The following is a 25737-nucleotide window of genomic DNA, read 5'->3' as shown; positions in this document are numbered from 1 at the left end:
GCACTGCGGCATGCCATGAGGATGAGGGGTATCTGCAGGTCCCAATCACCCTGGTCTGGGGCAGTGGTGAGGGCCAGCTGGGCACTCAAGGTCCGCATGAACCGTTCCACTAATCCGTCGCTTTGTGGGTGAAGCGGGGTGGTCCTTGTCTTCTGGATGCCGAGCTGGCTACACATCGCAGTGAACACCTGTGATTCAAAGTTCCGCCCCTGATCTGAGTGGAGCTGTGAGGGCGTTCCAAAGCGGCTGAACATTCCTTGCACCAAGGCCTCAGCCATGGTCGTCGCCTCTTGGTCAGGAAGGGGGTAGGCTTCGGGCCACTTTGTAAAGTAGTCAATGGCGACTAGCACGTACCGGTTCCCTCTACTGGTACGGGGTAGTGGTCCCAACACATCGACTGCCACTCTGTCCATTGGTGCCCCTACACGATGCTGCTGTAAGGGTGCGCGAGACTGACCTTGGGGGCCTTTACGGGCAGTACAGGCATCGCAGCGGCGGCAGTAGTCCTCAACATCCCTCCTGCTCTGGCCCCAATAGAATGTCTGTCTCAGCCGTCTCAATGTCTTTGTCACTCCAAAGTGACCAACTCCAGGGGATCCATGATGCATCTCAAGAACTCCCTTGCGGAGATTTTTGGGTACAACCACTTGCCATCGTGGCTCTCCGGTGGCGGGCTCACGCCAGCACCTCTTCAGGACTCCTTCCTGCAGTTCCACTCCAGGCCATTGAGACCAGAGTCCTCTGACAGTGGCAGACTTGGCAACCACATCATCCCAGGGTGGCTGGATGTCTTTTTCCAGCCACGTTATGACCATTTCAAGATCAGGGTCCTCGAGCTGCAGTTCTCTCCACCCTCTCTCATTGTCGGGTAACAGAGCCCGACAGATCACCTTTCCAGTGTGTAGGTTTGCCGCTTCACGTTCTTCGGCCTGGTTGCAGTGGTGACAGCCCGGGGCACACGGTCGACGGGAGAGACTGTCTGCATTTGTGTGGCTCTCACCAGCTCTGTGCTGTATGGTGAACTGAAAGGCCTGGAGTTGTTCGATCCATCTGGCTACTTGCCCTTCCGGCTCTTTGAATGACATGAGCCACTTCAAGGCAGCGTGATCCGTACGGATGGTGAACGGAAGACCACAGAGGATGTGTTTGAAATGGTTCACTGCATCAACCACCGCTAACAGTTCTCTGCGAGTGACACAGTAGTTCTTCTCTGGCTTATCGAGGGTGCGGCTATGGTAAGCAACAACACGCTCACCCTCCGGGGTCAGCTGCGAGAGTACAGCACCAAGGCCTGTGTCGCTGGCGTCTGTGTCAAGGATAAATGGCAGCTCTGGGTCGGGTGCAACCAGCACCGGGTCTTTGCATAAGGCCTGCTTCAGCTGGTGGAAGGCCGCATCCTGATCTGGTCCCCACTTGTAGGGTGTGTCCTTGCGCAGTAAGTTGAACATGGGCGCAGCCACAGTAGAGAATCCAGCCACAAACCGCCTGTAGTAGGACGCTAATCCTAAGAAGGATCTCAGCCGGTGGACATCAGTGGGGGTAGGCCAGTCTCGGACAGCCGCCACCTTGTCAGGCTCTGTCAAAATGCCAGCTCCACTGACTCTGTGACCCAGAAAGGAGACCTCCCGCTGCAGAAGGCTGCACTTCCCGGGATGAAGCTTCAGGCCCGCACACTTGATCCGCTCCAGTACCTCTCCTAGGCTCTCGAGTGCAGCATCAAAACTGGGCCCATGGACAAGGAGATCATCGAGGTAGACGAGGCAGCGCTCGGGGGGCACACCAACAAGGACCTTTTCCATCAGCCTCTCGAATGTTGCTGGCGCGTTGCACAGCCCGAACGGCATGGTGGTGAACTGCCACAGGCCACGTCCCATGGTAAAGGCGGTCTTGGCCTTGTCCTCTGGAGCCATGGCCACCTGCCAATATCCACTCCGGAGGTCCAACGACGAAAACCATGCTGAGCCAGCCACATAGTCCAGAGACTCGTCTATCCGCGGCAGTGGATAGGAGTCCTTCACTGTTTTGTCATTCAGGGGTCGGAAGTCGACACAAAACCTCAATTTCCCATCCTTCCTAGGGGCCATAACGACTGGTGACACCCACGGACTTTCTGATGGCTCGATAATGCCAGCATCCTTCATCTCTTGTAGCATCTGGTTCGCTGCAGCTTGGCGGGCATAGGGAAGTCGCCTAGGCCGCTGGCGGATTGGCTGTGCATCCCCAGTATTGATGGAGTGCTGAACCAAGTGTGTGCGACCCACATCGTTTGGGTTGGTGGAGAAACTGTGTCGATACTCATGAAGGAGGTTCCAGAGCCTATCCTGCTGCTCCGAGTGCAGACCCTCACGATTCTTCTCCCACAGGTCTTTGACAGTCGTAATGGCCACTGACTCTTTCTCAGACATGGGGGCCACAGTTGCGGCCTGTACGACTGCAGGTAAATGTGGCTTGGTGTGAACCGCTGTGTCTGGGGTTGTGAGGTTGTCTTCGGACAGTGGCAAAAGGCTTTCTGTGAAAGGGGCCTCCCACTGAGGAGGATCAGGAGAACATGGTGGGTCCCATTCCATTCCGTCGTCCCCAACTACCTTCTCGGTCATTTCAGGAATGAGGGAATCGTTCAGAAAGGGGATGGACGTCTCGTCCGGGAACGTAATGGTCCGTTTGTTGAAGTCCAGTACTGCCTTTGCACTACGCAGAAAGTCTAGTCCAATTAAACAGTCCTCTTTAACTTCGGCGACCCAGACCGGCTGGCAGGCTGAATAGGCCCCCAATTGTATCTGTGCTTCACACCTCCCCAACATGGGAGCTTCTCCCCCGGTGACTGTGATTAGCGGAAGATTGGTGGCTTGGGGCTGAGTTCCAGTTGGCAGGAGATCAGGGTGAAGGAGAGTTGCCGTCGAGCCTGTGTCGAGCAGGGCGTGAGTCAACCGACCATTAACCAAGGCGGGTACTCGGCAGCCATCAGTGTTGGATGTGTTAGGGGGGAAAAGGGCGTGAGTAACAGGGAGGTTGAGCGCTTTTATCACCGGTTGAGTGTCACAACCTGTGGGGAGAGAAGGGTGGCTCGGGTCGCTCCCCTCTAAACCAAGCCTCGAGCGTTTCCCGGCGCCGATGCACCCAAGGCGGAATCAGGGACTGGACAAAAGCGCCGTGAGTGACCTCCCTGGTTGCACCTCCAGCAGATTTGGCTCTGTCGATCTTCTGGTGACATTGGTGGGCGTCCTGGGCCCATCGGCACGGAGGTTGGTCCAGGAAGCTGAACGGCTTGAGTCTTGGGGCGTGTCGACACCTGTCTGGGGTGAGGCTCGAAACCCTCTACGAGGATGTCTTCCACTGCCAGTGCTTTCTCTAGAGCTGCTTCCAGGGTCTGAGGGTCAGCCAGCCGGATCTGTTGCCGTAATGGGAGGGGTAGAAGGCCACGAATGAATGCCTCCTTGGTTAGCACCAAGCGTGTTGCATCATCAAAATCAGGGAATCCTCTTTGGGCGAGGTAGCGCAGCTCTGCCGCAAACACTCCCAGCTTTTCTCCAGGTGCCCGCACTCGTTTGTTGAACCTCTGCCGCATCACAACTGCGGGGGTGGTGTTCCCAAAGCGTCTCTCCAGGGCCATAGATATAGCTTGTGGGTTCTCCAGGTCGTCCACAGTCACATCCAGCAGTACTTTCCTAGCCTCACCCTCCAATGCCGAGATTAAATGGACAGCTCTCTTTTCAGGGGACCAGCCATTGGCTGTTGCTAGAAGACAGAACTGAACCCAGTACGTCTCCCATGAAGTGAGTCCATCATAGCGCCCAACGCTCAGGAGGCTGTCTCTGAGGGATGGGGTCGGGGCCATTTCCTTAACACTCATCAAGGCCGTAGTAAGCGCAGTAGTCAGAGCAGGTATCAGGTCACCTGGCTGGTTGACGGCAGCAGGTGAAGTAACTGAAGCCGAGGTAAGGGAGCTACACTTGCCAAGTCTCCCCACAGGGTGGGTATCCACAGTGGCGCCCTCACCGGGAGGTTGGGTAGTTTTTGAACCCGTAACGTCAACAGGAACACTAGCGTCATGGATGTTAGCAACAGTAACATACTCATCCTTAGCTCTGACAGTTTTGGTACGGGCTTGGTTGGTGCCCACATATGCATTATTTGTGTTAGCCGGTTTAGCATGGCTTTCTGACTCAAGAGGACTAGTCACACGACTCTTTGGTTCTCCTCCCATCCTGGACATAAGGCTGCCTCTAGAATTATTCAGGAAATGTCCAAAAGCATGCTCCATTGCAGTGCTCATTCTCTGCATAAAGCCATCCTCAATTGTAGCTGTAATGTCTTTCTCTAACTCTGGGATAGACTTTGGTTGGCCACCTCTTTTACCTTCGGGAGCCGTCAGAGTGGTGACGTCATCGCTTTCTGATTGGCCGATGCGCGGTCTGCATGCGGCTGCATTGTTTACATTTGATCCTCCAGAGCATGGAGTTGGATTTGCGGCCAACTGGAACGGACTGTTTTCCATCACAGCAGGGACGTCAGTCAGCAGTGTAGCGAGCGGTGAGTGAGTTATTTTCACCACTTTTCTCCTTACAACCAGGCCATCATCTGTTGGCTCTCTCATTGGTGTTTCTGGGGGGGTGTATGCGGCGTAGAAGTCCGACTTTTCCATCTGTTCAGCCATCTCGTTCCTCCGGTGGTAGCTAGCGGTGGTAGCCAGCTGTCGTGCGGGGAGTGGGGGCGGGGAATCCCACTTCTGACACCAGTGTAGCGCTCGCGGCTCCGTAGCACGGCTGGCTAGCTAGCTAAATGATGAGGACAAGGTGGCTGAAGTTTAACCGGCGAACCGGGTTTTATTACCCTATGATACAGGCTAACCCCGGGGTTGGAAGAGTGCCCAAAACAACAAAAGGCTGGTAGCCTAAACTAGCTAATCAGCTAAACTCCGTAACATACGTGGCGTGTTCCTGCTGCCTTTCTTCTTCTGCCCCCTCCTCCTTCTCCCACACTCCTTTGCTCTCTCTGCGCCCTCCCCTCTTAATGAACCTGACCTATCCAGCTTAACTAGGGCAACATCTCCCCCCCATGAACTCCCCAAGTGTCTCTCTTATGTTAGTCCTGCAGGGTCGCTACAATATATATATATTGAAGAAAAAGAACAAGAACAAGAACAAGAAGAACAAGAAGAAGAAGAAGAACAAGATTCATTCTTCTCACATTCAGGAGGAACATGATAAAAGACAGGAAGCCTTAAGAGGAAGTATAGCCATTCTATGAACTCTCCAGTTCTGCAAACACACATATGAGTGAGTGTGAATGTATGGGAGTGTATAGCAGTTTGTAGCCTATGGTTTGCCTTTTAGTGATGGATGGGATACGGAACAGGAGGTCACAGAGAGGACAGCGGGGGGAAAAAACAGATATCCTAAACCTCAGAAAGCAGTCAGTACATTTGACAGAAAAAGAGAAAAAGAGACAGAGGGAGAAGACATGGGAGAAAGATCAGAAAATTTAAGGGGCGATGAAATACATTTTTAATGAAGGAATTTATAGAAAGACATATACTGAGAGTAGAGGCAACAACTCAGGATGAACTTTCTCCCACTCTCTCAATGAAAAGACAATGATTCATATATACTGTAACGGTAAAAAAAACACACACCTCAAAAGCTAATCACCTATTTTATTGAATTTAATTTGTATAAATTTATTACATTTTATAATGTTATTAATCACTTATTTTATTGTATTTAATTTGTATAATTTTATAATTTTATTAATCACTTATTTTAATATATTTAATTTGTAAAATTGTATTACATTTTACTGTTATTTTATTAATCACTTATTTTATTGTATTTAATTTGTATAATTTTATTAAATTGTATTGTTATTTTATTAATCACTTAATTTATTGTATTTCATTTGTATAATTTTATTACATTTTATGTATCACTTATTTTATTGTATTTTTTACTTGTATAATTTTATTAAATGTTATTGTTATTTTATTAACCACTTATTTTATTGTATTTCATTTGTATAATATTATTCTATTGTATTGTTATTTTATGAATCTAGATTTTACTTGATACTGTTTTACTACTATTATTAGCTATTATTAGTTATTATAGCTTTTAATTGTATTTTAATAATTTTTTATCATTTGATTGTCTTGCGTGCATTGCCCTCAAATTATCACATTGTTTATTTGTTTTTGTCCTTTTTTGTTGTTTGCACGGTTCACACTTGTTCTGTCTTATGTTCGGCTTGTCAGTCATCTGTGAATGACTTTGAACTGCATTAACCTGTATATATAAAAGGTGTTATACAAATAAAGTTTGATTGATTGCATTTTTGTATTTTATCACTTGATTCGCTTTTGGTACCAGGTACTCTTCCCAATTTAATTTTCCATCGCTGATAATACCACCGTCAATGTATACGGAATTCTGTAGCTGATCGTCATAGCTGCGTCGTGTGAAACTGCCGTGTCATCATCTTCAACGCGACACAAACAGTGTGTTCTTTGCTGGGTCCTTTCATCGGCAACAAAAACAGAGGAACGTACACACTTAAGTGACCACGGCGTGGTTTTGCCGCCTGCTATTTTTTTAAATCTGGGTCGAGTGAATAAAAAAATTGCAGTCGCTATTGACGGAAGATTGGCTTATTTAAAAATGGCGGGTTTGTGCAGGATGTCCCGTGTCGCGGAAGTGACTATTCTCTCTGACCAATAAGTGGTCTGCAGTGTTTTAACCTTTTAGAATCGTCTCAGCTCGCTTCGAACCTCGACCGAGGTGGTACCAACTGAATTAAAATTGAAATTCTGTCAACAAAGGCGTTATAACAGACTATAAATAGTGAACATAGTCACCGTGACGTCACCCATTGGTTTGTGGACTATGGTTTTGAAGCCTTGGGTTTAGGTTTGTGGCTGACACCATCTTGTTTTTTTGCAACCAGAAGTGACACCAGAGGGTGGAGCTAAGCACAACCGAACGCTAAATAAGACATTTTTAGTCGACCAAAATGTTACAAGTAACTTTCATGAACTGAAAACACACTGTGAAATGGTTAAAGTTGTAAGATGAAAATGCAGAGAGCCACGCTCTAAAGCATCCCCTGCTTTATGGTCTATTTGACTCTAAATGGGACCATAATTTACTAATGCCTAGTTCACACTTGCAAAGTAGTCACATCGCTGTACTGTTCACACCACACAACCTGCAATCTTGTAATTGGGGTTACGAAAACACACACGAGAAATACACGGTAAATGACTTGATACCATACACAAGACATATTGCTAAACAAAATAGTCTGTTTCCCACTCTTTTTTACTATTTATTCGTCTTGGTGCAACAACAACTTATCTCCGTGTTGCAAATGCAGCACATACAGTAAGTTCTTGTCGTTGCAGTCGACCCCTCCTCCCCCAGGTTTACCCTCAACCCATGTCCTGCACTCTCATTGGCTGTAGCTTGTGGCCGGAGTCCTCAACAGGTCCAGATATTTAGTGTGCTAGATATCTGGAATGTGTCTGCGAGGCATCGCCGAGCATCGTTGAGCAGTTCACACATCACTCGCCGATGTGCGAGCAGCGAGCCAACGCCGATTTGCAGAGGCCGAAGAAGGTCTCGGTCCACTTCCAAGCGGACTCTGGTGCGGTTCGTTTGTGGTGTGAAAGCAAACGAACCAAACACAGGATTTAATGATAGCAGATATGTGATTTGAGTGTGATTTCAAAAGCTAGACTACCAATAAATCCATCTGCTGGAAGTTATCACGGTTATTTTCCCTGATTCATCAAAAGCTGGTAAAACTGCTGTGCTTGTATCTGACTGTGTACTTTGTCAGTTCATTAAGTCCATTAAAAAGTATGCGACAGTGATCCCACAGTACGCCGATTCATGAACGTGTTCGTGCGCTACCCGACGTTCAGACTATGCGTTCGCACCAGTCCTCTGGGAGCGTTAAAATGCTGCATAAACTTCTGTCATTCACCGGAATCTGATTTCCACACGTGGATCGTGATGATGCAGGATGACAATCAGTGAGTTACCGGTCAGTCTGTATAACTTCATGTTTACTCCTCTGCTTGTTTTGTGAAAAAGTCAGTGTGAACAGGAACAGGAACCGGACCAGAACTAAAATGCAACAATGTATCATTTTTCCTCTCAGTTCGGACCAAATGAACCCAACTATGGGTGTGAAAGCACCCTAATTCTGCAAATAGTATAATGCTATTCACTACCAATCATGTTTGTAATTGGTACCGACAACATTATCTTCACTTCGCCTCTCCTCTGCTCCGCTGTGTGTGTGTGTGTGTGTGTGTGTGTGTGTGTGTGTGTGTGTGTGTGTGTGTGTGTGTGTGTGTGTGTGTGTGTGTGTGTGTGCGTGCGTGCGTGTGCGTGTGCGTGTGTGTGTATACTGAGGCTGCCCCGGTGCACTAGGTGAAACACGAGAATCGCAGTCGCAGAATGAATATAGAGGAAACACTGATTAGTGTAGAATGAATACATGTGAAAAAATGTTGATTTTAGAATTCATATGTCAATATTATGAATGAAGCTTCGAACTATTTCTGAAACCAAGCAGGTCTAATGACGCTGACAGCAAGTATGAGATAACAATCCAAAGTCACGGAGGCCGCTGATGGCCGTGGCTCCATTTCCGAGAGGAAACAAAAATGTTGAGCGTTCATGATGATGTCATTCTTTATATAGCCTGCCTATCAGTTGTTTTTAAGCTCAATTAACACAAGGAATTTGGTACATTGAAATCTTCCAGGACACGTGGACCAGGTATATACAGACACACATACAAAGAGCAGAGGAGCAGATCACTTGATGACAACCGCTGAGAAATCTCTTCAAATAGACCTCGTTATCAGTGATCGGTGATCGGATCGGCCGATTAAATCAAATCCCTGAATGATTCGCTTAAATTGCTCTTGATATTATAAAATTATATTCCATTTAACTTGGAACTACTGTATGTCACATTACGGAAACTAAGGACATCCTAATTTACGCCATTTTACTGTCAATTTAAGATCTAACATTCAGCGATAAAGATGACCTCCGATATTTTACACAGCTTCCAGCTTTCATGTACTCTATATAATCAGTGATACAAATGTAAATGTGGGAGCCAATGATCAATTAAAACACAGCGAAATGTGTCAAAATGTGATCAGTATATTCTTTGTGAATTAATCTGGCAGCCTGTCATAGATAGCAGAGCATGTCAAACGTTTGCTATGTCAGTTAGAGTGGAAGAAATTGAGAAACGGCCGTTAATATGTCAAGCAGAAGGCCAACGCTCTGTCAAAACATGTCGGCCGTAATTTGAGTCGGAATTAAGTAGTGATTTTATATTTAAATGTACAGTACATTAGTGGCAGTGTGTGCAAAGACTATTTCCTTTGCTGTCTCCACACACCCACACACACACACACTACTCAACCTACATTAGCAATTAGTGACTTAAAGCTAGGGTTGGTAATCTTAAGAAACTAGCAAGAGTAAACTAGATTTAAAAATATTATCCAAGTGAAAAACCCAGCCCTAGTGATGTGCGGGTCGGGCAGGTCGGGGGGGTTCGAGTGAGCTTACTAGAAAATATCGTGGGTCCGGGCAGGCGGGTAAAGAAATGTCAAAGCAGCGTTCAAGTTAAGTTATTATTAACTTACGGAACCATTGCGTGCAATAGTCCACCTTCTCTTCCCTCTCTTGGTCTCTCAAACACACACACTAGCCCAGGGGTCAGCAACCTTTACTATCTAAAGAGCCATTTTAGTCAAAATAATAAAAAAAAATCTTTCTGGAGCCGCAAAACATTTGAGCATTGTGATGAATGTAACACAGTTTATAGTCTAAGTATATAGTATATAAGTCTAATGCAGTGAGGGCCCAAGTGCAAATGTACGACGGAGTATTAGGGCCACATTGAGGGAAAGACAATCTGAGATTTCCAGAATAAAGTCATAACTTTACGAGAAAAAAAAGAAAATAACTCGTAAAATTACTATATTGACTTTATTCTCATACTACGACTTTTTTCTCTTAAACTTATGATTTTATTCTCGTAATATTATGACTTTATTCTCATAATATTACATATTTTTTTCTCATGAACTTTTGACTTTTTTCTCGTTATATTATGACTTTGTTCTCTAAATCTCAGATTTTTTTTTCCTTCAATGTGGCCCTAATACTCCGTTGTACCATCGTACCACAGACCTATAACAATAATAAATAAAAATAAAAATGTAAACAATAACAAGTTATTCATTTCCATTTTCATAAATCCCCAGAGAGCCACCTGAGAGGGGCTAAAGAGCCGCATGTGGCTCCGGAGCCGCAGGTCGCTGACCCGTTCACTACCCATAGTGGCGACATGTAATTTAGACATATTCTGTACCACCACCCCCATAATGCGCTGTCATGTCGTTGTGGTCATTTCACGTATTTCTATGAGATCACGTTGCACACACACTGCGAGCCGCGGCGCTCGAGACGGGCTTATCACAGTCCTGTGACAGCCACAGATACCAGATTGTTTTCTTTTTTTCGTCAGAGTATTGGATTTATTGATTGCTGTCGGGATGTAATGAGAAATTCAACAAATATAACAGAAAATCGTTTTTGAACAAGATTACCAACTGTAGCTTTAATCTGTCGCCTTGCTGGTATTAGCTGGTATTATTTGTGTGTTGGAGAGGTCACCACGCAAGCTCTTCTTTCATCTGACACATTCATCGTCACATTCATATTACTTAGTGTTAATTTGTCCCACGTTCCCCGACATGGATTTTTTTACTTACTTGTAGTGTGTTCGAAGCGTTGGGCTTTATAATCGACCTCTAACAGCTTCAGTCCGGTCATGGCTGGAAGATAACATGAGCTGACGGTCTCTTCAGTGTGTTCTGGAGGTCAGAGACGAGAGGAGAAGATGAAGTGACAGGAAGGACCTCGGTTCAAGACCCCAATTTCCACCATTGAGAGGCCAAGATGGAGACGCTGATAATTCGTTTTCTGGCTGCACTCTGGGCTACTGGAAAAGCTGCAAGGCAATATTTGTGCTGAAATGATTAAAAGAATGAATCCTTCCAAATAATTTAAATGAACATTCCAATATTTTAGAAAGAAATTGTTTTACAATGTTTAGCTATATATACCACAAATCATCCCAAAGCCATCTTTGGACCAAAAAGCACAAAAGGGGAATTTCTGTTCCTTACTCCATCCCAAATGACAAGGAAAGGGAGAAGAGAGGAAGAAGAGGGGCATATTCAAGTTAAAAAATGAAATGTGTCTATAGGCAAACGGTTTCAAGGTCAAGTGGATTAGACTGCTGCATTCATTTAATTTATTACCTGGTGTTGTTTTTTGATTGGGGCTACATTCTACCAAATGATTCGTCCATCCAAATGAAAACTATCGACAACGGGGCTGTAAATACGACATTAGGGCCTCCCTGAAGAACCACTCGTACTAATCTATTTAACGCATTAACGCAATTTTCAATTTTTAGGATGCATCGGGCTCAGTTTTAAAGCTAGCATGAAGATACTAGTATCACAAGAAACTAGAAAAACCTAAGGAATCCATTGGTACCAACCATGTCATACTAGCTTGTTGCGAAGGAGGCTAAATAACGCTCCAAGGTAATGCTAAATTTTGGCGAGGAACAACTGGCATGGCCATTTTCAAATGCAAGCATGTTTGCCCACTCCCATGTTGATAAGAGTATTAAATACTTGACAAATCTTCATCTAAGGCACATTTTGAACAGATAAAAAAAGTGTAATTTATGTGTGATTAATCACGATTAACTAATCATGCGTTTAATTGCGATTCAATATCTTAAATGACTGACAAGCCTACTTTCAACCAAAGTGTTAGTCCATCCCAATGAAAACTATCGTCAATGATGATATCCTGCTATAAATGCGACATTGAAGAACCACTCGTACAAATACATTTGTTAGTGTTTCATACGAACTCGCGGCATTCACCAATTTTCTCATATTTAAAAATGACTGCAAAATTTTTTCTAAAAGATTTTTAGTCTTTGGTAACATTCTTTGCGAATGAAACCCGTTTACAACTGGAGTAGAACAGGTACCCATGTGTAGCAATTTAAAGGTGTCTATTATGTAAATTATCGCACCTCCTCATGAACGGGTGGCATTTTTCAAGCTGAAACAAGCCATTTACAACAAGTTTGTGCGGTTAAGAGAGTTCGAATAATCCCACTTGGAACACTCACATGAACAACTCTCTAAGGGGGAAAAAGGTTTAGGGTAAGAAAACAAAACTATTCTTACATGAGGCCCATTGTTTCTACAAAAGCACACTTTCAATGCTTTGAGCTTCACCAATGAAATTCCAGTCACGTCCACGGTGTCGAAGTAATGGCTGGAGTTTAAGTGGGAGACGTGGGGAGGATGATTTCTAAATCTCATGAGGTCCTCTGGTAATACTAATCCCATGCAAATGGGGCTTAATTGTCATATTTACCTCAGAAACAACTCATTAAATCGTATCTCATTAAATACACCTTCGCTCAATATTCTCCGTCCTCCGAGAGTCCTTCACAGTTCGGGGACTGAGGTTGCTTCTAACGTTGACCCCCCATCACTAAATTCAGCATACTGCCATGCATGAGCTACATTTCCTCATCAGAGGATGGGAGCGGTCATTGGGTTTGTTCACTAAGGCCTGGAAGTTAGGAAAGTAGGGCTGCAACTATAATGATTATTTTCAATGTGGATTAAAGCAGCAGTAGGCAAGATTGGAGCATACAGGATTACAAAAAAGTTATTTTTATCAAACGGTCGCTGTATCCTTACAATGCATGAGACCAGTAATCTGAAAAAGATCATGTGCCTGTGTGTCCTCCGGTATCCTCCTAACGGCATCTGCAAGATTTCCCAGAACGGAGGAAAACAACCAATCAGAGCCGAGCTGGAGCCTGTGAGCCGGCTGTCAATCACTCGCGAACTCCGACCAAAATGATCAAACTATAGGCAGTGCTGATCAAATATGAATCTGTTACTGTAATTCTGCTCCAAACTTGCACAAAATTTTGGCAAGGAAAAACATGGGATACCCTTGACCTCTGACCTCAAGATATGTGAATGTAAATGGGTTCTATGGGTACCCACGAGTCTCCCCTTTACAGACATGCCCACTTTATGATAATCACATGCAGTTTGGGTCAGATAAACAAATGTGATTAATTTGTGATTAATCGTGATTAACTACGGACAATCATGCGATTAATCGCGATTAAATATTTTAATTGATTGACAGCCCTAGTTACCACATTAACTGTGAAGGGGAAAACGTTTGCAGACGTACTAAAAAGTAGATCCAGTTCTGTCAGAAAATAATACATGGAGATATGAAATTAGAATTTGTACTATAGTGGATCATCTTAATTGTTATTGGAGGTACAAGTATTGAAGTACAACTGACATCTGAAACAGATGATTGTGTACATTTGCAACACCAACAGTCAAAAGATAAGCATGCTGATACAAAGTTTTAATAATGTCTCTTTTTTTATTTAACACTATGTCATTTCCTGCTGTCAGAGCTGGTTCCACCAGAAGGACCCGTTCCACCGTAACATACTTTTGACCTGCAATTACCTGCTTCGTCACTCAATCAGCAGATGCACTCTGGAAGAGGAAATTGAGAGAGGATTGTGGCCAAAAATAACTCGGCCATTTTCCTTCAGTCACACAAAAACATTAGTTTCCTGTTTCCAATACCTGAACATAATGTCCATCAGCCCATGAGGAGTAAATAAGAAAGGCCTACATGGTATGACCTCATTCTCTCACAACTGATTGAACTGAATACGCACATAATATGCCTGGATGTGTCATGTTTGAGATTATTCTTGTTATGTTCTGGTTAACAAGGCGTGGACTCAAAAGCAGCACACAACGATAGTCTTTAAAGGTATAACAAAAGATTATTTATTATAAATAATAAATGTACGATGGACAGGGCTGGGGGGTCCTGGGAGTCCGACGTGGCAATATAATGTCTATCAGAGATAAAGGGATGGAGGGGCACGGGGAAGGGGTGTCCAGGGATCCTCCAGATGGTGAGTTGAATCCACTGGTGATCCGAGTGGAGGAATGGCTTCGGAGAGTGAGCAGGCAGGTAAGTAACTAAGGGAATGGATCTGAGGCGAGGAGGGACGGCGTGGAAGAGTGAGCTGGCAGGTGAACAGACCTGAACAAAGAACAAAACAGGGTGAGTCAAAAATCAAAGGAGGAGCAAAGACAGTCAAAAATCTCAACTAGGTAAGTGAGCCTGACTACGTCTAGTACCAATGAGGACGACGGAACGATCTGGCGATGACTGGCAGGAAGACCAGGGTTGATATACTGCAGGTGAGTGTCTTGGTAGGATACTTGAAGTCAGCTGCTCCAGCAGCGCCCGCCCAGGAGAAGGAGGAGGAGGAGGAGGAAGACCACACCTCCCAACACACCAACAGACTAGACAGACAGGGGGAAAAACACACAGGAGACAAAAGGGCAGGGAAAAAGAAGAAACACTGGGAAAACTAGACTGCTAGGTGATATCATCACAATTCTGTTTTTACTCACTCCTAGCTTGTGCAAACATGCTGAAAAATTGAGCCCCTCGCTCCAGTTTCACCTACATGTAGGAAATTTGGCAGACACATGTAACATATGGAGACGCACAAAAAAGCCTCTTGGAGGTATGCCCAAAACTCAACAGGAAGTCAGACATTTTGAATTTAAAGTGTGATTTTCCCCCGCCCCTTACACATTAGGCATGCCCCCTTTCATAACTCATGAAAGTTTCATAACTCATGAACTGTTTGTCGTAGAGCAGGGGTCTCCAGCAAGTAGCTCGCGAGCTACAAGTAGCTTGCCATCCGTTTCTGAGTGGCTCGCTAATGGTTCAAAGAATATGTACATAAATTTGATAACACAAAGTCACTTTGTAAAACTTTGTAAATTACTACCCAAATCAAATTCACAGACATCCCGCCCCTTCTGAGACCAAATGATTATATGCCTATCGGCCCTCAATTAATCTAGTTAGGCTGCTGTCAGGTTTGTAACGCCATAACATACAGCGATGTTAGCAGACTAGCAAGTGTGCACCAGATTTGACAATGGCTGCAGAAAAAAGCCAGGCCAATAAAAGTCAAAACATATACTAATTTGTGGGGGGATCGGTATGTGTCACATTTGCGGTGTGAGCGTGTCAGTCAGTAAAAGATGTAACAAGTCCACAGCAACTTTTAATGGGACTTTCCGGCTAGTAGCAGTCTACGAACAAAGAAGGTAAAGGAGCCAAAAAACAATGCTTAAAAGACGACAGTCTCTGTTTACCAAACTGACGAAGAAGGCCAATGAAGCAAAGAGCCTTTGTTTAGTGGCAGACATCCTAACGAAACACAAAAAGCCCTTTGCCTATGGAAAAATTGTAATAGAGGTGATGACTGCGGTGGCTGAAACATTATTAAAGGACCATAAAAGTAATACAGAAATTATGTTTGTTATTGGCGATGTACAACTTGGTGCTTTGAGTAGCTCTCAGGCACTTTCATTTTGTCAAATTGGCTTTCAGAGGGAAAAAGGTTGGAGACCCCTGTCGTAGAGTCTTGTGGCAGGCGTTCATCAGAGTTACCGGTTCATTGTGCCTGTCAGTCGGCATCCCGTCAGTTCATCGCCTGTTCATCGCTGCTCGCAGCTTTAATTCTGTTTTGCAATCAGAGTGGCCAGTACTGTTCACCCAAACAGGGTTTTAAAGCCTCTATTGCAATTGTAAAAAATTGTATTATATATAAGATGGCATCATATCTTATTGATGGCTCTACTTAGAAAGGATATTGGTCATTAGAGTCTGAATGTATTTATGAAAACAGTTAATGGTAATGCTAATTTCCCTTCTTCTGATGTGTCTCTTGATGGCCATTATTGGAAATTACTTTTCCATAAAGAAAATGTATACAGGCTAATGCTGTATTAACATGGAGTCATGCAGACAGTAGACAGCAAAAACCGGATGTCATTTTAGTGGACGAGAGCAGGACGGTAAAACTGGTGAGGCCGGCAGAGAATTACAACCGGATGTTACATAGATCCCTCACACAAGGAGTTTTTTTTAAGTTTGAAATAGAATATTCAGAGAAAGCTGCATTTTATAGCTACATGCATTACTAGAATAATTACATTAAAGGGACTGTTTGTAAGAATCAGAAATGCTTGTTAACAGCGACACCTGTGGCTGTTAAGTCAACTAAAGTCAGCGTCCTGTTGCTCGCGCTTGTGCTCGCTCTACATAGACATGAACGAGCATCGCTCAAAACAGTGAGGCAACACACGTCAGCTAAAACCACAATATCACTCTATATTTCAGCCGCTTGGCAGTAATGTTAGCTGACCAGACGAAGGTCTCTAGATTGTGAGAAGTGCCGGTACGCAAGAAAAAGTCACGGTACGCCAAGGGGTAAAATGTTTAAGTGTCGGTACTATGTATCGTGAGTACCAGCCCAGTTCGAGTACTGGTTGTGCGTCTGCCTGATTCCATGTGAATGCAGCAATAGTGTAGTTCATAAATTCTTTATGTTCTGCCCTATGTTTGCCTTACTAATCGTAAAATAACTTGTGCCGAATAAGTACTTAAAGACAGGGTAGACAATGTTTGAAAGCTAGCATCATTTGAAAGTACCATCGCCTCAGGAGCTCCGTCTAAACCACCCCCTCCCCCCCTCCCAACCCCCCCCTCTTCTCGGGGCTCCTTCCAAGGCTACGCCCCCCCCCCCACCACACACACACACACACACACACACATGCACGAGCACCACCGCATCGTAACTACTTCACAGACAGAGCGATAGAGGACCTCAACTCAACAACGCTACCTCATGACAAGTAACCGCGGCAGTACTACTGCAGGGCTGACTTTTTTCTTCTATTCTCCAGGGAACGTGCGGCGGCGACGCGCTTTGAGTTCAGGCATCTGATTGGTTCTTTCCAAACGGACCTCAAGGCAACCCTGCCTTTAATAAGGCTAAATGTATATTATGTTTTCCTGCAGCATTCCCACTTGCCTATTGCTTCTTGCATTAACTGTTATTCATAACGTACCGTAGACCTTACATTTTATCAACGCCACAAGCAGTGATACCAGGAGCTAAGAAATTGGGCCGCCCCGAACTGGCACCTTCCGAACTGGCACCTTCCGAACGGGCACCTTCTGAACCGGCACTGCACTAGTTTCTAAAAAAAAAAAAAAACGTATAAATTATAACCTCTCCTATAACTGAAATAATAAACACGTCAATAATAATGAGAGTGCCTTGAAATCTGCTATAGTAACCACCAAACCCAGAGACAAACTAGAGGTAAGCAAGTATAGACCCATCAGCATACTTCCTGACATCTCAAAGGTCAGTGAAAAGGTTGTAGCAGAACAATTGATTGCACACTTTGATTCCAAGGCCCTTATACACGCAAAGCAATTTGGTTTCGGAAAAAAATTAAAATAAAACGGCATACCGCTACTCCCTTGAAGTCATTAAAGCAAACCTAGAAAAAGGAGGGGTGTTAGGAGCAGTCTTCCTCGACAGGAAAAAGGCTTTTGACACAGTATAACCCATCAAATACTAAAACAATACAAAGTGGACAACTAAAGCTACTACACAGAACTGGATTACCTTTTCGAATAGAAAACACATACACACACTTTTCCAATAGATACACATCTGTGCAACATATTAACAATGTGGAAGAATTACATTTAATAAAACACATTACAGGGATTGTGCTGTTGTCCCTCTCCAGTGTCCAACCTGTCACTGCTTGTGTCAGTGCTTCAGAGAGATGCTCACTGTGTGGCTCTCGTAAAGGCGGCGCGTCTGCTCAACGTAACTCTATCTCCCGCTCTGAAGTGATGTGGTGGGCAGTCACTGTTCAGTAACTTTCAGTAGCCCTGGATGTCCAACCGTCTGTATTAAGAGTTACGTAGGCTGCGTTGGACAATTCTTTGACAATTCCTGGTAATTACTGTGTTGCTTGAGTGTCAGCGAGAGGGAAATATTATAGCGCGGCTCAAGCAACGTTACGTTAATCATATGCTGAATTCCAGCGTCCTTCACAGAAGGCTGCAAATCTTTCACTATAAACCTCCACAATGCTTTAGTTGTGTTTTTTGCCCTATCTGAGTCTGCATGTAGAGGCTGTTTAAATGCTGCGGGGAGAAGGAGTTGCTCTTTCCTACCCGCCCTTTAACACAATGTGAAATGAACACAATTAACAGTACTATATTCAGAAGTGTATTTTGGGTATGCCATTTTATGGCTTGTGGAGAATAAAGGTGATGACAGTTAAAGGTCCCATATTGTAAAAAGTGAGATTGTCATGTCTGTTATAGTATAAAGCAGGTTTAAGTGCTACATAAATACTGTGAAAGTATTGAAACGTTCAATATACGGAGAAATACACACAGCCCATATTCAGAAATTGTGCGTTTGAAACAAGCCGTCAAGATTTGTGTCCATTGGTGATGTCACAAATATCCAATTGTCATGATATCACCTTGGCAGCATAGTTTTCCTTGTGTTTCCTTTGTTTCCCTGCCCTTTTGTCTCCTGTGTGTGTTTTTCCCTGTTTGTCTAGTCTGTCAGTGTGTTGGGAGGTGTGGCCTTCCTCCTCCTCCTCCTTCTCCTGGGCGGGCACTGCTGGAGCAGCTGAAGGCAATTAACCTATCATCACACACACCTGCAGTATATATACCCCGGTCTTCCTGCCAGTCATCGCCAGATCGTTCCGTCGCCCACAGTGGAACATGACGTATTCAGGCTCTCCTTGTATTTTGCTTCTTGATTTTGCTCATGCTTGTTTTTGGATTTTTGGATTCACCCTGTTTTGTTCTCTGTTCAGGTCTGTTCACCTGTCAGCTGTTGCTGCTTCCTGGTTCCAACCTGCCTGCTCACTCCTACACGCTGCTCCTCCTCGACCTGGATCCTTACCTTAGTTACTCACCTGCCTGTTCACTCTCCGACGCCTTTCCACCTCTCGGAGCTCAAGTGGATTCATCTGTTCCTCTGGAAGGATTCCTGGACACCCCCTCCCCGTGCCCCCCGCTCCGTGAAATAAGTATTGACTTTAATTCTGCCACGTTTCGGTATGAGGAAAATAAAGTTGTTTCTTTTAACATTACAGCATGTAAACATATTCTAGTAGAAAAACAAAAATACAAGTATGAACCTAACAATGAGCATGATATGGGACCTTTAAGTTAGATAAAAGTTCCCTATTTAATGTTGCATTAAAATTAGTCTTTAGTGGCTTAGTTTGTGTTATTAGTTTGGTTTGAAATGAACTATATTTTTGCACATTTCCAACTCATATCAGCCAGCTATATGAGCACTCATTTATTCTTTCCTGTGCTTTGCAAAGAGGGTTGCCAACATTGTGCTGGACTCTCTCCAGTGTATTCTGAGTGAGCAATTTTTGAAAACAAAGTTCAGAAAACAAAGTACAGCTTGAGGCAGCAGAAAGTTTGAGCAAAAAAATAATTAAAGGAAAATGTCATATAAACATATAAACAAGTGTAACAACAAAAACTCAATAATAGGTTGTAAGGAAAAATGAGAGAAAAATGTGGTGTATTGTCAAGGAAAAAGATTACTAAATCAAATCCTTGATTAAAAAATAAAAGGTAGATTAGTAATTATAAGGATCTTGTTATGACTTTTGATTTCTTGAAATAAGGAGATAATTAACTCATAATTTCAGGGTAACAATTAAAAGAACACTTCTTTAATTGAAACTTAAAGGAAACAGTGTATAGCATTTAGGAGGGATCTGTTGTGGAATATGGAATATAATAATAATAAATATGTTTTCTTTAGTGTATAATCACCTGAGAATAAGAATCATTGTGTTGTCGTTACCTTAGAATGAGCCGTTTATATCTACATAGGGTAGATATCTTCACGGAGCCGGCTGCCATGTTTCTACAGTAGCACAGAATGGACAAACTAAACACTGTCTCAAGATAGAGCCATTCGAGTTTTCACGTTTTTGCGTCAGCTACCGTAGTTCTCCTACGGCAGGGGTCAGCAACCTGCGGCTCCGGAGTCACATGTGTCTCTTTAGCTCCTCTCCAGTGATTCCCTGTGGATTTTTAAAAATGGAAATGAATAACTGTTTAATGTTTACATTTGAATTTTTATTTATCATTGTTGTAGGTCTATGGTACGACAGTACGACGGAGTATTGGGGCCACATTGAGGAAAAAAAGATAAATATGAGATTTTGAGAATAAAGTCATAATATTACAAGAATAAAGTCACCAGTTTAAGAGAAAAGTCGTATTATGAGAATAAAGTCAATATTATAAAGTAGTAATTTTACGAGTTATTTTCTTTTTTTCTCGTAAAGTTATGACTTTATTCTCGTATAGTTATGACTTTATTCTCGTAATATTACGACTTTATTCTCGTATAGCTATGACTTTATTCTTGTAATAATACAACTTTTTTTCTCGTAAAGTTATGACTTTATTCTCGTAATATTCCAACTTTTTTCTGAAAATCTCAGATTTTTTCCCCTCAATGTGGCCCTAATACTCCGTCGTACATGTGCACTTTGGCCCTCACTGCATTAGACTGCATATACTATATACTTAGATTATAAACTGTGTTGCCTTCATCACAATGCTCAAATGTTTTGCGGCTCCAAACAAATTGATTTTTTTTATTTTGACTAAAATGGCTCTTTAATAGTAAAGGTTGCTGACCCCAGGTTTAGGGGGAGAGGGCCCGCAAGATTTGAAGTAGTCTACGTATACACTCGCACATACAGAGGGATGAGGAGAGGGGAATGTGCCCTTTAAATAGCAGGAAAACACTGCACCACACTTTAGACCAGGTTTTTGTTGGTCAATGGTGTAATCGCTTCCCGCTGCCTGTGTGTGAAAATTACAACTGCGTCGGTCTGAAACTAGCAATGACCCGCCGCTTTGCGCCCATTTAGTGCAAGGTGTAAGATAGGGCCCTAAAAGTGACAGCTACTCTGGCGCACACACAGGTGTGTCAGGTATCGTTGTATGCTTCATTTTATATGCAAGCTCACAGGGTTGTGATGGACAGCAAGGCTGCAGTTTATCAGTCTTTATCGAGGCATGTCATTAGAAGCAGTCTTCCCTGCATCAGACAGGTAAACCTCTATGATCACTGCTTAGGCACACAAGGATCACGAGCAGCCTTGGTGGATAACGACAGCAATCCATCTTTATAGCTGCTGTGGTGCAGCTGACTTTAATCTGAGCGTGTCCGATTCTCACTACGACTTCGGAAACATCCCTCAACGGCAGATCAGGAAGTTAATTGGTCCCTAATCAATTAAAAAAGCCTCTTCTGCTGTGAGTCGAGCCCGGCCGATCACCTTGATGTACCAGACTGCAGGCAATCAGCCCCGGGCAGAGAGGGATGCAACTGGGCTTGGGAAAGGCTTACAAACATAACATCTGCTGCACCACAGCCTCCGCTGCCATCACAGGGTGAAAAATACATTTACATATTCACATACCTGAGGAGTTCTGCTCCAGTTCCCTCATCGTCAAAGTCATTATCGTGTTGTTTACAGCGTTGACAATGGCTTAAAGGGGACTGTATGTAAGTTTTTACACCTATAAACGTGGTTTAATCATTTTTTTATTGTGTGAACAGGTTGTAACCTAACCTAAAAAATGAGACCTTTCTGGGTTTCCTCCATCAGCCTGTAGTCTGCTTATAATGTGAAGAAGGCAGGCCATTTTTTTCCGGGAAAATCCAGCGGATGTGACGTCACGCGCACTCGCGAGTGCCTTCATTTTCAGCTCAGCTTACATGGCTAACAGTGTGCAACCATTGCTAACGTTCAGTACTGCATTCAGCATAAAACAATATGCTCAAATCATAACATGGCAAACTGCAGCCCAACAAGCAACAACAGCTGTCAGTGTGTCAGTGTGCTGACTTGACTATGACTTGCCCCAAAACTGCATGTGATTATCATAAAGTGGGCATGTCTGTAAAGGGGAGACTCGTGGGTACCCATAGAACCCATTTACATTCACATATCTTGAGGTCAGAGGTCAAGGGACCCCTTTGAAAATGGCCATGACAGTTTTTCCTCGCCAAAATTTTGCGTAAGTTCGTAGCGTTTTTTAGCCTCTTTCGCGACAAGCTAGTGTGACACGGTTGGTACCAATTGATTCCTTTGGTTTTTATAGTTTCATATGATGCCAATATCTTCACTCTAGCTTTAAAACTTAAAACTGAGCCCTCTACAACCTACAAGTTGCGTTAATGCGTTCAAGAAATGAGTGGCGTTAAAACGAATTTGCGTTTGTTATTATCACGTTAACTTTGACAGACCTAGTCTGGTGTCATTCAAATTTCACCTCTCTACATATAATTCTCTCTGTCTTTTTTCTGACACACACACACATGCACTCGTACACATGCACTAACAAGATGGAGCCTGTCAGCATGGGAAAATTACAGTCTGCTCTCCACGGATCTGATTATACCCGCATGGGCAGAGATGGTGTACATCAATCAAATGTGCATCAGTCACTCCAACTGACTTTAATTTAAACTTTCTATATCAGAAACAAGTACACATTTTAATTGCAGTCTGAGGGGCTGAGACTGTAGCGCCTGAGGAGCTTGTGCATATTGTGTTATGAAAATGCAGCATTTCTCTGAGATTAATTGAAAGAGTGAGTGGAGAGTGGCAGAGGAAGGGAGAGGGGAGGCGGTGCAGTAGATTGACAATGTGTTGATGATTTGCATTCATTCTCAAACTGTCAGTATTAGCATACATCATCACCTTGCACACGCAAGTGTACATCATGTAAAACAGCAGTACCATTATGCAACACCCTCAAGGGCATCATTTTCATTTCTCCTTCGGGGCAGACACGGGAAGCATCTGAAGACTGGTGTGTTTATAATGGGACACTGTTTATGCACCTAAGACACCGCTATAGCAGCGCATTCAAAAATAAGGGCCTTTTAGCTGTAATTATGATTTACACAGTAGCATTGGTCATTTGTACTACAAAGTAAATGCAGACCATTCATATCAATAAGAATAGACTGCATATTAGAAACACCACAGTATAGTGTGATACAATTCAGCAGCACCAAAGCCTCAAAAATGAAAAAAATAAACTTTAATATTCATGATGGTAGGATTAATTGTAGGTCTGTTGTATTAGACTATAAGGTTTGGGGAGGTCAGGGGTCAGCAACCTGCGGCTCCGGAGCCACATGCGGCTCTTCAGCCCCTCTCTAGTGGCTCCCTGTGGATTTTTAAAAATGGAAATGAATAACTGTTTATTGTTTACATTTTCATTTTATTTATCATTGTTGTAGGTCTATGGTACGACAGTACGACGGAGTATTAGGGCCACAGTGAGGGAAAAAAAAAAATCTGAGATTTCAAGAATAAAGTCATAATATAATGAGAAAAAAGTCACAAGTTTAATAGAAAAAAGTTGTAATATTATGAGAATAAAGTAAATATTATAAAGTAGTAATTTATTTAGTAAGTTATTTTTTTTCTTGTAAAGTTATGACTTTATTCTGGAAATCTCAGATTTTTTTCCCTCAATGTGGCCCTAATACTCCGTCGCACATTTGCACTTTGGCCCTCACTGCATTAGATTTATATACTATATACTTAGACTATAAGCTGTGTTACCTTCATCACAATGCTCAAATGTTTTGCAGCTCCAGACAGATTTTTATTTTTATTTTTTTTACTAAAATGGCTCTTTTGATAGTATAGGTTGCCGACCCCTGCTTTAGGAAGACAAGTTTTGGTGACGTGTGATGTTATTTCACAAAAAAGCAAGTAGTTGAGAGGAAAACACTTTCTCTGTACAATAAACAGAGCTGTTTTGAAATATTTCTGATATCCTTCACTGCTTTGGTATGATAACTTCTCACTAGTTCCTCACATGAGCTTTATTGTTATAGCTGGAGGGCGAGCCAATTACAGTTAACGGGACTGGAAATGTGGGAGGTCTTAACAATGAGATCAGACAAATGAGCTAATTTTGCATTCTGATCTGATCCCTGGTGTTAAAGCATAAGGACTCTAACAATGTTCCCAGGGAATTGCTGTTGCTTTTCTTTCAAGATAAGCTCTGATGCCCTCTCTGTTCAAAACATAACTAATATCTAATCAGACAGAGGAATGAGGTACCCTAGAAGAGGTCATTATTCAGAGCAGCGTAGGCCTCACAGAATCAGATAGCAGATGATAAGAAGGCAGGACGGAAACAGGGAGCTTGGAAGGAGGGTGGCGTGAATCTGTGTATATGGGGGATATGTCTTGCTTTAAATAAACATTTCAACTTAACAATAATTTGTCTGTATTTGTAGATGCTGTTGGGGCAGGGAGGTTTGGACCGAATTCAGCCTGTGGAAGTCAGATACCCGTTCAGTTTCCTCTGGCTATGGGACTAACTCTGGGTTAGAATTAACGCCTTGTGGTTGTATGCATCTGCCAACCAGTGATGTTGCAGTTTACATCTATATCTGTCCAAAAAGTCATCACTTCATCATTTATCCTATTACACATTTCTGTAAAATTGTCATAATTAGCACATTAATTGTTGAGTTATGTCCAAAAACATGTTTTGTGAGGTCACAGTGACCTTTCACCACCAAATTCTAATCAGTTCATCCTTGAGTCCAAGTGGATGTTTGTACCAAATTCGAAGAAACTCCATCAAGGCGTTCCTGAGATATCGTGTTCACAAGTATGAGACAGACATGAGGACACAGTGACCTTTCACTTTGACCATCGGAATCTAATCGGTTCATCATCGAGTCCAAGTGGACATTATTGCCAAATTTGGAGAAACTCCCACCAGGCGTTCCTGAGATATCGCGTTCACGAGAATGGGATAGATGTGAGGTCACAGTGACCTTTGACTTTTACCAAAGAAATCTAAAAAGTTCATCATCGAGTCCAAGTGGGTGTTTGTACCACATTTTAAGGATATTTTCCCCCAGGCGTTCCTGAGATATCGTGTTCACAATAATGGACGACCGACCACATGAACGAATCAATCAATCTGATTTAGTTAGGTGCACGCCATGGTTGCTGCAGCTTAAAACCCGGACACACCAACCCAACATCAAAGAACTAGCGGCGATGAAGGCCGCCCGTTGTGCTGCCTCACGTCGCCTTTGTCTTGGCCAAAAAGTTGCACTCGAACACACCGCAAAGACTACAGCCGACGGCCAGTTAGCACGTACGTTCTGCGCCTGCGTGAGAGGAAATAACTCTCCACACCAGCAGGTGGCGGTAGTCTGTATTCATCATTCAAAAAGGGAAACTGGAGGGCCGACTGACAAGCCGTTATGATACGTACACGAAACAAAGCAGCGTTTGCCTACCATTTTCACACCACTCTCACTCACCACTTAGCCTCATTCCAGATGGCCATGTCGCTGTGAAAAGATCTGTGTATTGGAATGATCAGATGAGGTGAAGATGAAAAATGAGAAGAGCCTGGCGCTGGCTTCGATTCAACATGCTGAATCGGCCGGAAAAACTCTAGCACGGGCAGACTAGAGCCCACGGTAAGGAACACACCACAAAAATTAGGCCGACAGCCGACCGTCGGATCGGTGCGTCGGGGCCTTAACCGCAGATGCGTAATGGTTACGCATGATAATAAG

This window comes from Sebastes fasciatus, chromosome 20 (genome assembly GCF_043250625.1).
Source record: "Sebastes fasciatus isolate fSebFas1 chromosome 20, fSebFas1.pri, whole genome shotgun sequence".
Taxonomy (NCBI): domain Eukaryota; kingdom Metazoa; phylum Chordata; class Actinopteri; order Perciformes; family Sebastidae; genus Sebastes; species Sebastes fasciatus.
Note: the sequence above shows the minus strand (reverse complement) of the source record.